This window comes from Equus caballus, chromosome 30 (assembly GCF_041296265.1).
Source record: "Equus caballus isolate H_3958 breed thoroughbred chromosome 30, TB-T2T, whole genome shotgun sequence".
Lineage (NCBI taxonomy): Eukaryota > Metazoa > Chordata > Mammalia > Perissodactyla > Equidae > Equus > Equus caballus.
In genome coordinates, this window is record NC_091713.1 from 16,261,394 (window position 1) to 16,275,410 (window position 14,017).

The 14,017-nt window shown below is 37.7% G+C and overlaps 1 protein-coding gene across 19 annotated transcripts in view; it reads left to right on the top strand.

The window, feature by feature from the left end:
* Window positions 1–14,017, top strand: part of ENAH (ENAH actin regulator) — a 140,117-nt gene that overhangs the window by 34,680 nt on the left and 91,420 nt on the right. The window lies entirely within an intron of this gene.

Consider the following 14,017-nt stretch of genomic DNA (forward strand, 5'->3'; position numbering starts at 1 on the left):
TTTAAAGATCTCTTTTCCTTTGTCTCTAGATTGTCTTGTTTAAAAGTTGAAAACTCTTTTACTGTTTTCCCATTTGTTAATTAAATTAAAGAGAATAGAACCTTTTCATCTCATGGATGAAGAAGCTGAAACCAGAAAGACCAAATGCATACACACTTGGTAGTTAAGGGAAGGGTCAGTTCTGGGCCCAGACTGCTCAAGTTTGAATCCTGGTTTTATGGATTAGTACCTTTATACTTTAGGCAAGCTCTTTAATATATAAGCCACAATTTCCTCATCTGCAAAACCGGAAGTAACAACGTACCTATTTCACATGATTATTGCAAGGATCAAATGAGACAGCGGTTGTAAAGCTCCTATCCAGTGCGTGTCACGTTGTAAGTACCATTGAAGGTTAGCTGTCAGCAGTAAGATTAGATAATGGCTGTGGGAGTAGAACTTCTGATTCTGTGCCCTTTGTTTTTTGGCATTCCCAACCTTTTCACTAGAAACCTCATCAGCATTTAATAGAAAGCAAGTATTTATTTTAAATAGTATTTATCATTTTTCATTTTAAGACAGAGTGTGTTCCCAGCTGATTGTAATTAGTCTTAAAAATGATTTCTTGAATATGTCTATTTAGTTGCTTTTGTTTTTCTGATTATGTGATGATGGTTTGAAAACAGTATAGGACATAATACGCCATATTTAAGAGGGATTCTGATTGTCCACAGCAGTGGTTTGCAGCAGAGGTCAGTAACTGACCCTGTTCATGACAGCACATGAGTTTTGCTTCTACCTGGTCATGTTAGAACACAAACTCACACCCTCCATGTATCTTGATTTTTGGGAGAGTTAAAGCTTGCACGTGACAAGAACCGTTTGACCAAAAGGCTAGTTTTAACTGTTAGATGTTGCTTGGCTAAATGCTAAGAAAAATTGGTGACTTTTTTCTTTTTCAATAAAATTTAAAAGCTAGACCTGTGTATCCAGTCTGCTTTTCAATTAGATACATTTCACTGCTTGTTTGCCCGTCATTGGTACTTCTTTTTGTGCTATAACAGGACTGGTGAAAGGGCAGATGTAGTGCTTTGTTTTTACATGTTTTAAGCTTTATTTTGTAATGTTCTTATTGTCTTTTCAAAGTAATTTGTTTGCTTTTTTTTTTTAGATTTTTAATTTGGTATTTCCTGTTTGTGTTTCAGAGAATAACAAGCAATCTGATTGCTCTAGGTTTGGGTTTTTGGATCTGTTTTTCTGTCATGCAGATTTTCTTTCGTAAGCCCTGTGAGAAATCAGCACTATACGCTGACATCATCCCTATTGGGTATAAACTGGTGAGCCCTTCACAACCTACTGTAATGTCTAATTAGTGTTGACTAGAGTGCGCTTGCAGCCATCCTTAATCTTGTCTCTTAGGGCTTACTGAAACACTCTGAGTTATGTTTATTTTCAAATCTTGTTTTTTCTCCATTTACAAATATTTGTTGCTGAATATTTAGCTGAATAAAAAAGGAGAATTTATGCTGTTTGGTCTTTCGCCTACTGTTATTAATATATTCCAGTATTTTATGTTAAGACATATAATTTTTAAACTTTGAAACTTATTTCCAGTGGTTAAGTCACTCCCTCAGTGTATAGTCCCCCTTTGTTTAATAGCCATTCAGTGCATGTTTTCCCACCTACCTAATGCCCCCCCACCCCCCACATCCCCGTTATATTAAGCCCTTATTTTCCCCTTTATCTGTTTGCCCATTCTCCCTCAAGTAATTGACATTATCCAAAGAAAAAAAGAAACAGTAGTAACTTCACTGGCCAAAAATGGTGGAGTCTGGACTTTAATTGTTCCTGGAAAACCCGTAAGAGTTTGGTTTTTTCAAAATGCAAGAGACAAGGAATTCCGGTTTTTATGTCTGCGACTAAAAATAGCTTATTTAAGTTTCTGAGTTTTAGTGGAATGACAGTGTTATTATTTTACTCATCATGTCTACTGTTACTGAAGATTTTTTGGCATAGGAGTTTTTGCTTATTAGAAGTTTCTAGCAGAAATTAACTACTCACAAAAAGTTTTACATTGTATTATGGTTGAATAAATAAGATTTACAATAAGATTGACCCATTAAAACCTGATATTTGAAAGGCTATTAGCTCCTATTTTCATCTGTTTTATATAACACATTTCTGATTTCACCATGATCTTTTTTTCTTTGCAATCCTAAGTGATCAACAATTTTTATTTTGACCATTTACAGCCGTAGCCATATGCTACTTAAATTTGTGAACTTTTATATAAAATGATTTCAGTTTTATGATTTTGTATATTGGCTGATGCTCTGATTTTTAAAATTTTACATTTGGTTAAATAGTAACGTTTTCCTTCATGTACTTTTTCACTGACTTTTTCACTGTGCGTCTGATTGGTACTCCCTAAGTTTGTCTTTGAAAATAAACGCGGCTCACAGCGCTCAGGTAGCTGGAGCAGGCCTGTAATGAATGCTTCTCTGTCCATTTCGGGCTGTGGTAGAATAAACATGGCAATTCCTTTCCTTTTTGAAACTGAAGCTTGATACTATGTAATATTTAAAGACTAACAGAACAGCTGTTTGAAGAAAGAGAAAAGCAAAGTTATATTTGAAGGCATACTTTTTTCCAGTTTTCTCTGAGTATTAATGTAGAATTAAAAATAATTCTTGACTTTTGTGTAGCCTAAAATTGAAATATGATGTACACCTGAAATTTATATAATGATATAAACCAGTGTTACCTCAATAAAAAAATGAAGAAAAATACAATTTTATAGGAGCGGCAAATTACCGTATCTTAACTTATTTCAGGGGTTATTCTTTTGGTAATTCACTAGCTTTTAAACATGTACCTTGAACTCTAATAGAGATATATGTAGTTAAAAAAAATTCTTCGGAAGTTTCAAAAAGTTCCACATCTAATTTTAAATGTATGTTCATTAAATTATTTACTTGTTTTTACTTAGAGAAAATGACCTGTTTTAAGGTGGAGTCTTCATTTTGGATGGTCAAGAGCCATTGATTAAAGGATCTGTTTTTTTGGCCATTGATTTGTGGTGCTCTTTTATCCTTTATTTAAAGTTGTTGTTTGATTTTGTGTGTCATGGAGAAGTTCGCCTTAGTTCTGTTTGGCCATCTGTTCTTGTGTGCATCCTTGCTGTTCTCACTATTGTGGCTGTAATTTATAGTATGTCAGTATCTGAGAGTGCCGGTTTACTCTTTTTAAGGTTGACTTAGCTATTGATTAACCTTTATTTTTCATAAACATTTTTTGAGGGGGGATTTTCACTATTTATTTATGCAACCTCGGCCACCTTCATCTGGATGGACGTATGGTCCCCAGTGCTGATGACGCTGTTGCTGGCGGAGCATCCCCGCGGCGCGCACAGGTCCGCGCATGTCGACGTCGCGTCTGGTCCGCCCCCCCTCCCCAGAAAGCAGAAAGCTGCGTAAACGTTTTAGGCGAAGTTTATTGAGTTCCTTAAAGAATCCAAGTAGAATTTGAGATTGCATTAAGTTTATACATTAATTTTGGTAGAGAAATGCTGTTCTGATATTTGGGGATTGTATTGGTTCTTTTAGGTAGACGATGATGTCATCAGCAACAACGCCAGTTCCATCTCTTCCTTTCTAACTGTTGCACTCTTTCTTTTTCTTTTCTGACTGTGTTGGCCAGGGACTCTAGCGTTGTGCTAGACCGCATGATAACATCCTTCTTTGACTTAAGGGGAGTGCACCTGAAGTTTCTCTATTTTATATTTGTTAGGAATTTTTGGTATACATACATAACCTTTCCAAATTAAGGAAACTCCCTTCTGTTCCTAGTTTGCTAAGATTAAAAAAAAGTTCAATTAAATAGATGCTGATGTCTTCCAGTTTTTCTCCTTCTATTGAGATAATCATATGTTTTTCTTTTTTTAGCCTTTAATAATGGACAATCTTTGTTTTTTTAAGCACACTTTTAGATCTGGTTAGTCAGTATTTTATTCAGGGTATTTTTAATTCCTACTTTTGTAAGTGAATTAGCCTATAACTTCATACTGTTATCTAGTTTTAGAGTCAAGATTGTACTGGCCTGATAAAATGAACTAGGCAACTTTTGCCCTTTTTTTACTTTTTGAAACAACTTGTTTAAGATAAAAATAAACTGTTTCTTAAAAGCTTGATAGAATTTGCCTATTAAAAAAATCTCAGCCAGGAGAGTTTTTTTGGGGAGAGAAGCATTGCCATTTCAGTTTCTTTAATCTTTTGATCTGTTTTTCAATCTGTTTTTCTTTCAGTCTATTCCAGTTCTCTGTATTTTTGTGATAATTTTGACATTTCATCTAGATTACACATTCGTTAGTGTTTAGTTAAAAGGAAAAAATCTGTTTAGCTACTTCCCTTTTCTTGGGTTTTCTTCCTCTTTTTCTTGATCAGACTTTTAAACTAGAGTTTTATCTGGTTTATTAATATTTGCCGAGAAGCAGCTTTTGGCTTTTGTTATCTTCTCACTTGTTCCTTTGGTCTAGATTTTTCGTTGATTTCTCCCTTTGTCTGTATGAAGTCCTCTTTCTTTGGCTTTTTCTGTTGGTTTTCATTTTTTTTTGGAGGAAGATTAGCCCTGAGCTAACATCTACCACCAGTCCTTCTCTTTTTGCTGAGGAAGACTGACCCTGAGCTCACATCCGTGCCCATCTTCCTCTACTTTATGTGTGCGACGCCTACCACAGCATGGCTTGCCAAGCAGTACCATGTCCGCACCCGGGATCCGAACCGGCAAACCAGGGCCACCGAAGTGGAACATGCGATCTTAACTGCTGCACCACCAGGCCAGCCCCTTCTGTTGGTTTTTAAGTTTTAAACCTTTTCTATTTCTGATAAATGTGTTTAAACCTATGTATTTTCCTCCTAAGTTCTGCCTTTGCAGAACTTTTTATTTCCTTTTTAACCTAAGGGTTGTTTAATTATACTTTTTCTTTGGTTTCCAAATTTGAGATTTTTTTGTTGTTTTGTTATTGGTTTCTAATTTTATCACATTGTTATCAGAACATAATTTGTAAATAGACTCTTTGGAATTTAATGAGGCTTCCTTTATGCCTAATACATAGTTTATTTATGTAAGTGTTTCAGATAGCCTAGAAAAAATATGTATTTTCTCTTCCGTTGGGGCCGAGTTCTATATATTTCTAATTTGAGCCTTCTAATTGTATTGCTCCAGACTTCAGTGTTTTTGTTTGTATTTTGTCTGCTTCATCTATCAGGTCTGAACAGAGTAGATTAAATTAAGAATAATTGTTGATTTTTCCCTACAGTTCTTTTAGTTGTTAGATATATTTTGAGGCATATTATTTAGAGTGAATTTGTTTATGGTGGATAGATCTTATTCTCCTGTCGTTTTCATCAGTATATAACTTCTTCTTTATGTCTCTTTAATTTCCTTTTTTGGGAAAAATTTCAAACCCTTAGGAAAGTTATGAGAGTATTACAAAGGAAATTAATGTGCTCTTCATGTAGATTCACCAATTGTTACTATTTTCCGTATTTGCTTTCTTACTAATTTTTCTTTGTGTATCTGTGTGTTTGGCGCACCAATTGAGAGTTCCACACGGCACTTTACCCCCTAAATGTAAACAACATGGGCATACTCCTCCGTAATCACAAAACAGTGATCATAGTCTAGATATTTAACAGCGGTACCATGTTGTTATCTAATATGCTGTGCGCCCAGATTTTCTTCAGTTTCTCAATGATACTCTTCATCGCCCTTCTCCCCCCTCCCTGCATTCATTCATTACATTGAGTCATCCTCTCTCTTTAGTCTCCTTTAATCTAGATTCTAGAATGGTTCTTCAGCCTTTTTTTTCTTTCTTGACTTTGCCATTTTGAGGAGGCCAAGCCAGTTGCTTTGTAGAATGTCCGTTATTTTGGATATATTTGATTGTTTCTGCGTGAGTAGATTCAGGCTAACCATTTTGAGGCAAGAGTATTATTTTAAACAGCTATGTTGTGTTCTTCTCAATCCATCACCTGGAGGCCTTTCGTGGCTGTTTTCCCTCATACTATGATGTTGTTTGATTGTTTTGTTAAGATGGTGTCCGCCAGATCTCTCCATGGTAAAAGCATCTGTGTCTTTATAATTACCACGTGGTCTGTGGAGTGATGCTTTGAGACTGAGTCAATATCCAACAACTTCTAACCCAGTGTTGAGCATCTGTTGATTTTTACTTTAATCGAATAGTAGTTTAATAGTGACTTTTCTCTATTATTCTGTTAACTGCCATTCTTCTATAGTTTTGCCTTACTTTATACTTTATTACGTATTAAGGTTGCTCTTATCAACTTTCTTTTATATCTTCTACCATCCTTTTATTCTTTCTTGTCCCTCCCTACCCCTTCCTGCTTTCCACTGGATAGGTGGAATTTTCTTCAGTTGGTTTAAAAGTTATCCATTCTTTTTGTGTGTGTGTTTAGCCATTTGCTCTTAACTTAAAACATATATATGTTTATTTGCTTTTATTAGTTTAAAAAGTTTACCACTGTCTGTATCTTCTCTAATAAGACAAGGACTTTATGACACTTCCGTGTTCTTGGGAGAGGTGTTTCCCCCACCCAGTCAAGTTGATATTATCTAGGGTTTTTGTTTTCTTTAATTGTGGCTATACTTTCTGTATTTCCCTTTATTTCTTTTTTCCTTTTTCTTACTCCCTCTGTCCCTCCTTCTCCTTCATTCCTCCTCCTCACTTTGTTTCCTGTTCTCTGTACTCTTGTGTAGGGTTCTTTCTTGTAGATGACAGCAGGATATTGTATAATTTATATTATCTTTCCAATGATTAAAGTAGTAATTAAAAATAAAATTTTGATGCTTAGAGTATAGAAATACTCTTGTAAGTTGAACAACTTAATTCCCTTCCACTTTACTCCATGAGACATTAGTGCATGAAACACTGTTTGAAAGATGGAACGCTTTTGGTTCAGCTGGGTGCTCCTAGGTAGCTTCCTTCAGTTCTTTGCAGCTGTTTCCTTATCTTCAAAAAGGAAATTAAGAATACTGACCTGGCAGAGGTTTTGTGAAGTTTGAGGTCGTATAGAAGCATATGACTAAATAATAATGTTAATAATTATAAAAAACATTAAGCAGAGGGAAATTCTGAAAATGCCACTGATTAAAAAGATTTAAATAAAAAGTTAGGTTGATTTCAGATCCAGGTCTCAGTAGAATATGATCTTAGAATATGTCTAGTAGACCTTATGTATTATCTGCTAATATTTCGTGCGGTTTTACTGTAGCAAAAAAATATATATATAAATATTTTTCTGGTCTAGGGATAAATTCAGATGGCGTGTTGGGTTTCGTTGTCACATCTCTTTTAATATTGGACAGTTCCTCAGTCTTTATTAACCATGACCTTTTTGATGAGTAAAGATTATTTATTTGGTGTAATGTCCTCCGGTTCAGGTTGTATTTTGTTTCAGTATTAACCTTGTTCCAAGGCACTACCATCATTACAAAACATGGAGTTTCTATGGGTAATGATTTAACTTGCTGTTTTTTCGTTGTTGTTAAGGAAGATTTGCCCTGAACTAACATCTGTTGCTAATCTTCCTCTTTTTTTGCTTGAGGAAGATTAGCCCTGGGCTAACACCTGTGCTGATCTTCCTCTATTTTGTATGTGGGTCACTGCCGCAGAATGGCCACTGACCAGTAGTGTAGGTCTGTGCCTAGGAACCGAACCCTGGCAGCCAAAGTGGAGCATGCTGAACTTAACCACTGGGCCACACTGCTGGCCCCTTAACTTGGTTTTAATGTTTAAATTGTTATCCATCACCACTGGTAGGATGCTTGCTTCTTGGCAGAATGGAAACAGAAACTGGTTACTTTGGGCATGTGTCCCAGGTGTAGGAATGGTGTCTAGCATTTGACTGGACCACTTCCATGGTCCTTTTCAAGAATATAGGAGAAAGGAGAGGAGAGATGAGAAGGGGGTTGAATGAAGTCTTCTGTCTAGACCTCTCATCAGAATGACAGAAACAGTGCAACTGACAGCTGGGACCACTTGTTCAACTGATTTACCATTTTTATCTTACTCGTCAGATGTTTTATTTTGGTTTTCATTTGAACATCTAGAGAAAGATTGAAGTCTTCAGAAGGCAGCTGTGTGTGAGGAATAGCCTATCCAACTGCAAGATAAAGGGGAATCTTTAACCTTTTGCTGTCCAATCACTTAATTATGATGATTTTCTTTGGCGGCTTTTGAAATGGAATTGCTCTCTGTAAGATCAAGCTTTCAACTATGTTCCTAGACCAAATAAGTTAAATTTCCTACAAGCTGTTACAATTGATTTAGAGCCAAATACATAAGCCGAATCACTCCTTCCGGGCTTAATAATTGGAGAATATTCATCGTCTGTTTCTGTATAATTTAAGTGCTATTGGATGAATATAAACAGTTAAACAGTGTATTAAAGATAGCATGAGCCTTGTGCAGCTAAGTGGCTTATGAGGTCAGTCAGGGAAGACAGAGTAAGCCAGTTTCAGAAGACTGTGTCAGTCACAGTTGTGGGAGGGCACAGTTACGTCAGGATATCGAGAAACCTGTGGTCTCTAAATTTTTAGCTGAGAAGAATGTCCTCTTTAGCAGTAGGGAAAGAGTAATAAAAAAGAATACTTTAAGTACAGTCGCAGCTATTACATATCTTGAGGAAAAAAGGGAGCGCTTCTAAAATTAAAGTGCAGCCCATAAACATTTTAATTTTTTATGAATTGGATTACTCATCATTTTGAATGTTGCCTTCTGCTAAATTACTCCTTTAACATGAATTGAGTTGACTGTGTTTCTCGTTCAGTCATATTCCTAAATGTTAGATGAAACTCGCTGAATGTTTTGAACTTTATATTTTTAGACGTACTATAAAAATTACACAGCTGTTGCCTGGAGATGTATGTGAATTGCTTTGAGAAATAGGATCGGGATTTAGAGCCTATGCCAGCTGATAGTCAGCTGCTGCAAAGTTAAAAGATTAAGCTAACACTTGGGAATATGGGTATAAACATCGTACTGGAGAATGTTCTGAGTAGTGCCTGCCTTGTTTTAGGTTCCTGCTTGTCACGACAGGGTGCATTTCATGATTAGGTGACTGGCTTTGGGTTTTCTGTTGGAAAGCTGGGAGCATTTTCTCCTCATTTTGTTAGGAATTGGAGTAAGTGTGACCAACTACTTATGTCAAAGTGTATTTCATTAAATCAACTTCATTTTCACACTTCATCCGATTAAAATTAATTGATGAGGAGGAATATTTAGTTTGAACCTTGGTGCTGTGATTAATTCGGTAGTTTTAAGACTGAGGTGCTCTCAAGCTTCAGTTCAATAAATCGACACCGTATGTGTTGTTTTCTATATGCTTATTTTCTCTCAATTATATCAATTCTCTGTTTATTTAGTACATAGATAGTTTCTAACATTCACTGATTATAAGCTTTTAGCAAAGCTGTCTATAAAGTAAGGGAAATTTTCCCATTGACTTCAAATACAAAATTGCCTGTTATTTTTGTGGGAGGCGATCTCTAATAAAAAAAAGTTTAAGAAGGTTAAAATAGTGGTTGTCCGTGTTTCATGCTGGGCAGTGTAATCCATTGGTTCGTTTACATTCAGCAACTACTTGAATCTGCTTCAGTGTTAACACTGTAGACAGAGGTGCTGCAGCCGTCTGCACTAGGACTGCACGTGGTGGGAGCATACCTGGAGGGCTGTGGGGCCTCCCGGAGGGGTGGTGTGGAAGAGGCCAGTCCCGGGAGACTCCTTGGATGGAAGCTGTGAGATGCGGATTGAGCAGTAACAGTTGACAAGAGGGTGGGGCAAAGAAGGCTTTCCGGACGTTCAGGAATCGCGATTAAAGGAACGGAGAGAAGACAGACTGTTGCCCCAGTGGGAACGACAAGATGTAGTAGATTTTAATGATGTAATTTCATTGAAGCAGTCCCAGAAACTGAGACTTTGTGCACTGCTTGAAGATGTCCTCACTCAAAAAAATAAATATTTCGTATGCTTATCACTTTTCACAACCATTTAAGAACAGATTGCTGTTAAACTTTGAATCCAGCAGGCTGCCAGGGAGGCAGTGTAGTTGGTTCTCGAGGTGAAATCATGTCGGCATTTCCAGGCTCATCTTGGCTTTTCTTGCACGTCCACTCTTTCAGCTGCTGCTTCAGGTGGTTGGAGAAGAGAGTCTTCACAGCTGATACAATGTGAGCACAATAGGTGGACTCTCAGGGCACGTTAGTTTGGTTACTTCTTCTCTAGGTCCCAGCAGACAGCCTCTTCCGCAACCATTGCTTGTTCATAACTGCACTTTGTTGGTATTATCAGAAAAGCACAGCACTAAGGCCTTCTAGGCACGCAGCTTTAAAAAAAAAAAAAGTGTAATAATTACCATTACACCTTATTTGAACATTTTGTAGAAGTACAGGACAAGAAATTCCAAAATTTGTTGAAGGTCATGCAGTTTGTGTTTGTCTGAAGACGAATGATAAAGCTGGCCCCAGTTTTTCAGATTACGGCCAGGAATTCTCTTTGATTATGCTGTGCTGTTATTACTTCCTGAGCACGCTGCCAGAGTGTGTGAACAGAACATCATATGCTAGGGATTCCTAAGTCACTCTTAGCTTTTATCATGTGTATGCTGTTGTCAGTGGCAATCACACGACTGCTGACTTTGCAGCTATGCAATTTCTTCCACCTCCCAGTGTCTCCATGTAGGTTTGGTATTCACCTTGAAATTCAGGCTTCCTCTTTAGCACTTAATGGCACTCTTTGGTGCTTCCATCTTCTCATACTGCTCGGGTACTTAGACCCGCCTCAGGGACATGCCGTGTGTCCTAGTGTGTGGAGCAGACCATAGACAATTGCAGCGTATCTACCCAGAACGTCAGTTTTACTAAAAACCTTTTGGGGACAACATGATATGAAAACAGGCTGTATAGTGGAGTGAATTGCAAAATACTCGTTAAATTTTAATATGAAACAGGAACCTTCTAAGAAATTTGTTTGCTGTAGGCTCTTTAGAGTTGCTAGATGTCTTTAGGGTATGCGTATTGAAGTCTACTCGGCTGTCGTGTAAAATCTTCATAGACTTTTTCTGGAATTCTTGTTTTGTGGTGGTCATCACAGTCTAGTCCTCAGAGCTAAGGTATGCTGACCTTGTTTGATTTAGCGAATTTGTGCCAAGGGTGATGGGATAAATCGTCCTTAGGGGCTGAATTCCTGGTCTGAATGGAAGAACTAGATATGGAGAAAGAGGAGAGAAGTGTGCTTTCCCAGCTGTAGTGGACAGGCTGTTTTTCAGGACAGAATTTCACAACTTATAAAGTAGTTTTGAGCAGGAGTTGGCAGTTGGTGAATGTTGGAAGTTTTTGCCAAACTTTATAAATATCTGGTCTGGAACCATGAATGTCCAAGAAATGCTCTTGGAAAATTAAGAGTTTGCTTAGGAAAATAGAAAAACCAGGCTTTCCTCAAGTGGTTATTTTTAAGCATGAGAAACATGAGTTTATAATCAGTTTGACTAAGTATCCAATGTACCTGAATATCGTATTCATATATATCTCACTTTAAGTTGACTTTTAATTCAGATGTTAAAAATTAACAAATAGCATCTTCTTAGGACTTGAAGAGTCCATAATTCTTAAGTTACATGCAGTAGCGGTTAACTTAAATTGAAACAAGAAGTTAGAAGTGTATTCCAGTCCCGTAGAGATGTGCCAAGCAGCAGCCATTTGTAGCAGTGTGCTGGCGACATTTCAAGGCCATTGTGAATCCCCAGATCCGTAAATACCCACTGTAGCCTGTAATAGCTACCAAATAAAATGAATACCCAAGGATGAGTAGAAATGAAGAAAGCCCCATTGGCATGTAGATGACAGGAACTTGATCAAGCTCACTCTCCACGTACCAGTCTCCCAAGTGTGAAGTTCCAGTTCTTTTTTTTTTTGAGGAAGATTAGCTCTGAGCTAACTACTGCCAATCCTCCTCGCCCTGAGCTAACATCCACACCCATTTTCCTCTACTTTATATGTGGGATGCTTATCACAGCATGGCTTATTGCCAGGCGGTGCCATGTTTGCACCCTGGATCTGAACCGGCGAACCCCAGGCTGCTGAGAAGCGGAATGTGCACACTTAACTGCTGCGCCACCGGGCTGGCCTCAAAGTTCCAGTTCTTGAATTTGTCAAAAGATGACTCCATGCGTACTGTGGATCAGTAGGCTTGTTGTCGACACATCAGATGTTATGTTTGTTGGTGGTGCGCTCACTTGTGGTTCTGGGACCCCATTTATTTGCTGTGCCCATTTACCAAAATGCTGCTGCTGCTGCTACTAACGATGGCTGACATGACTGAGTGCCCATCAGGTGCCAGATACTTGAAGTGCTTTTTGTAGTACATGGTTTATTCTCACAACAGTTCTGGGAGGTAGGTACTGTTATTATTCCGCTTAGACATCAGGAAACTGAGGCTTAGGGAGGCTAAATACCAACGTGTTTAAGGTCACACGGATGTGTGCATGGAAAGGAGAGAGCTGGAATTGAAATTCTCTCAGGTTTAATGCTGGACTCCCAGGCTCCAGCACTTCTAAGGATACCCACTCTGTGCCTTATGGAACCTAGTACTGATGTTCAGATCTCAGAGAGAAATGTGAAGCCTTGTTGGATTACAGGCTGTGTGAGTGGAAAAAGGTATAGTCCATGTATCAATGATTTCCATAACATACGTATGCTTAGCAACAGTTCTATAATGAAATCTAAGATTATCATTGTCACCTGGTGTTAACTACAAAAGTGATGTGGTAATGTGGATAAACTGTCTTTATCAGTTTACCTGAAAATGAGATTAGTGAAGCCAGCAGAAATGTACATCTATTTTGTAAAAGGTCCTGATTAAAATATTCTCAACTAGAGTCTCCTGTGCAGAAACAGTAGGACATATTTTCTAGATAATATTAAGATGCTTGCTTATCCTTGATCAGGAAGTGCTAATTATGGGGCTCCTAGCTGGAGTGGTGGAGGTAGGAAGACTGTTTTGGAGGCCCCGATAGTAATCCGGGAAAGTATATATTAATGCAGCGGCTGTGGGACAGAATGGAGGGGTTTTAGTGGCGATTTGGTTGGTTGATTGACAGGGCTTGGTGACTGATGTGGGGATGACTGCAGAGGGCCAGTCTAGAGTGACACTCAGGTTTCTAGCTGGGGCCAGACAGTAGGGTTTTTTCAGATCCTTCACTTGGGATGGAAAATGGGGAGGGAGGAGCAGATAGGGTGAGGGAGGAAAATAGGTTGCATTTTGAGGTTCATTTGTTATATTTAGGTAGAAAAATATACTAGGCAGTTGTCTATGTGGGTTTGGAGCTAAGGAGAGAAGTCTGGAATTTAAATACCTTTTGGGCACTTTTTAACAGGTATTAGTGTTAAATATGAGTATGGGCTCTGTTTAAGCCGGTGGTGGTGGTGGTCCTGCCGGTGGTGGTGTGTGTTTTGAGTGACAAGGAGAGGAGGTTAGTCACTACACAACTTGCCAAACATTTTCATCTACACGTTGTGTCTCAACTCATTCAGTTCAAAATTTTTAGAGTTCTTACTTGAATGAACATGCAGAAATAAAACATGCCAGTCTTTTGTCTTTCCTTTTTATTAATGAAGATATAAAAATGTACTATATTATGTAATTTTTATTAGGCATGTGAAATCTGTGTATAATTAGCTCCTTTATCGAGAAGGCTGCACAGGAATGAACATTTGGTTAATATCCCCCACCCCCAACAATTTATTATGAAAAATTCCAAACATGCAGAAAAGTTGAAAGAATTATTCAGTAAAAATCTGTAGACCCACAATCTAGATTCTACCATTAACATTTTACTGTACTTGTTTTATCAATCTGTCTATCCATCTATATATAATTTATTTATTTTGGTGCATTTCAAAAAAGTGAGTTAGTCATCAGTGCACTATTTCCCAAATATTTCAATACGTGTATCATTTAAGT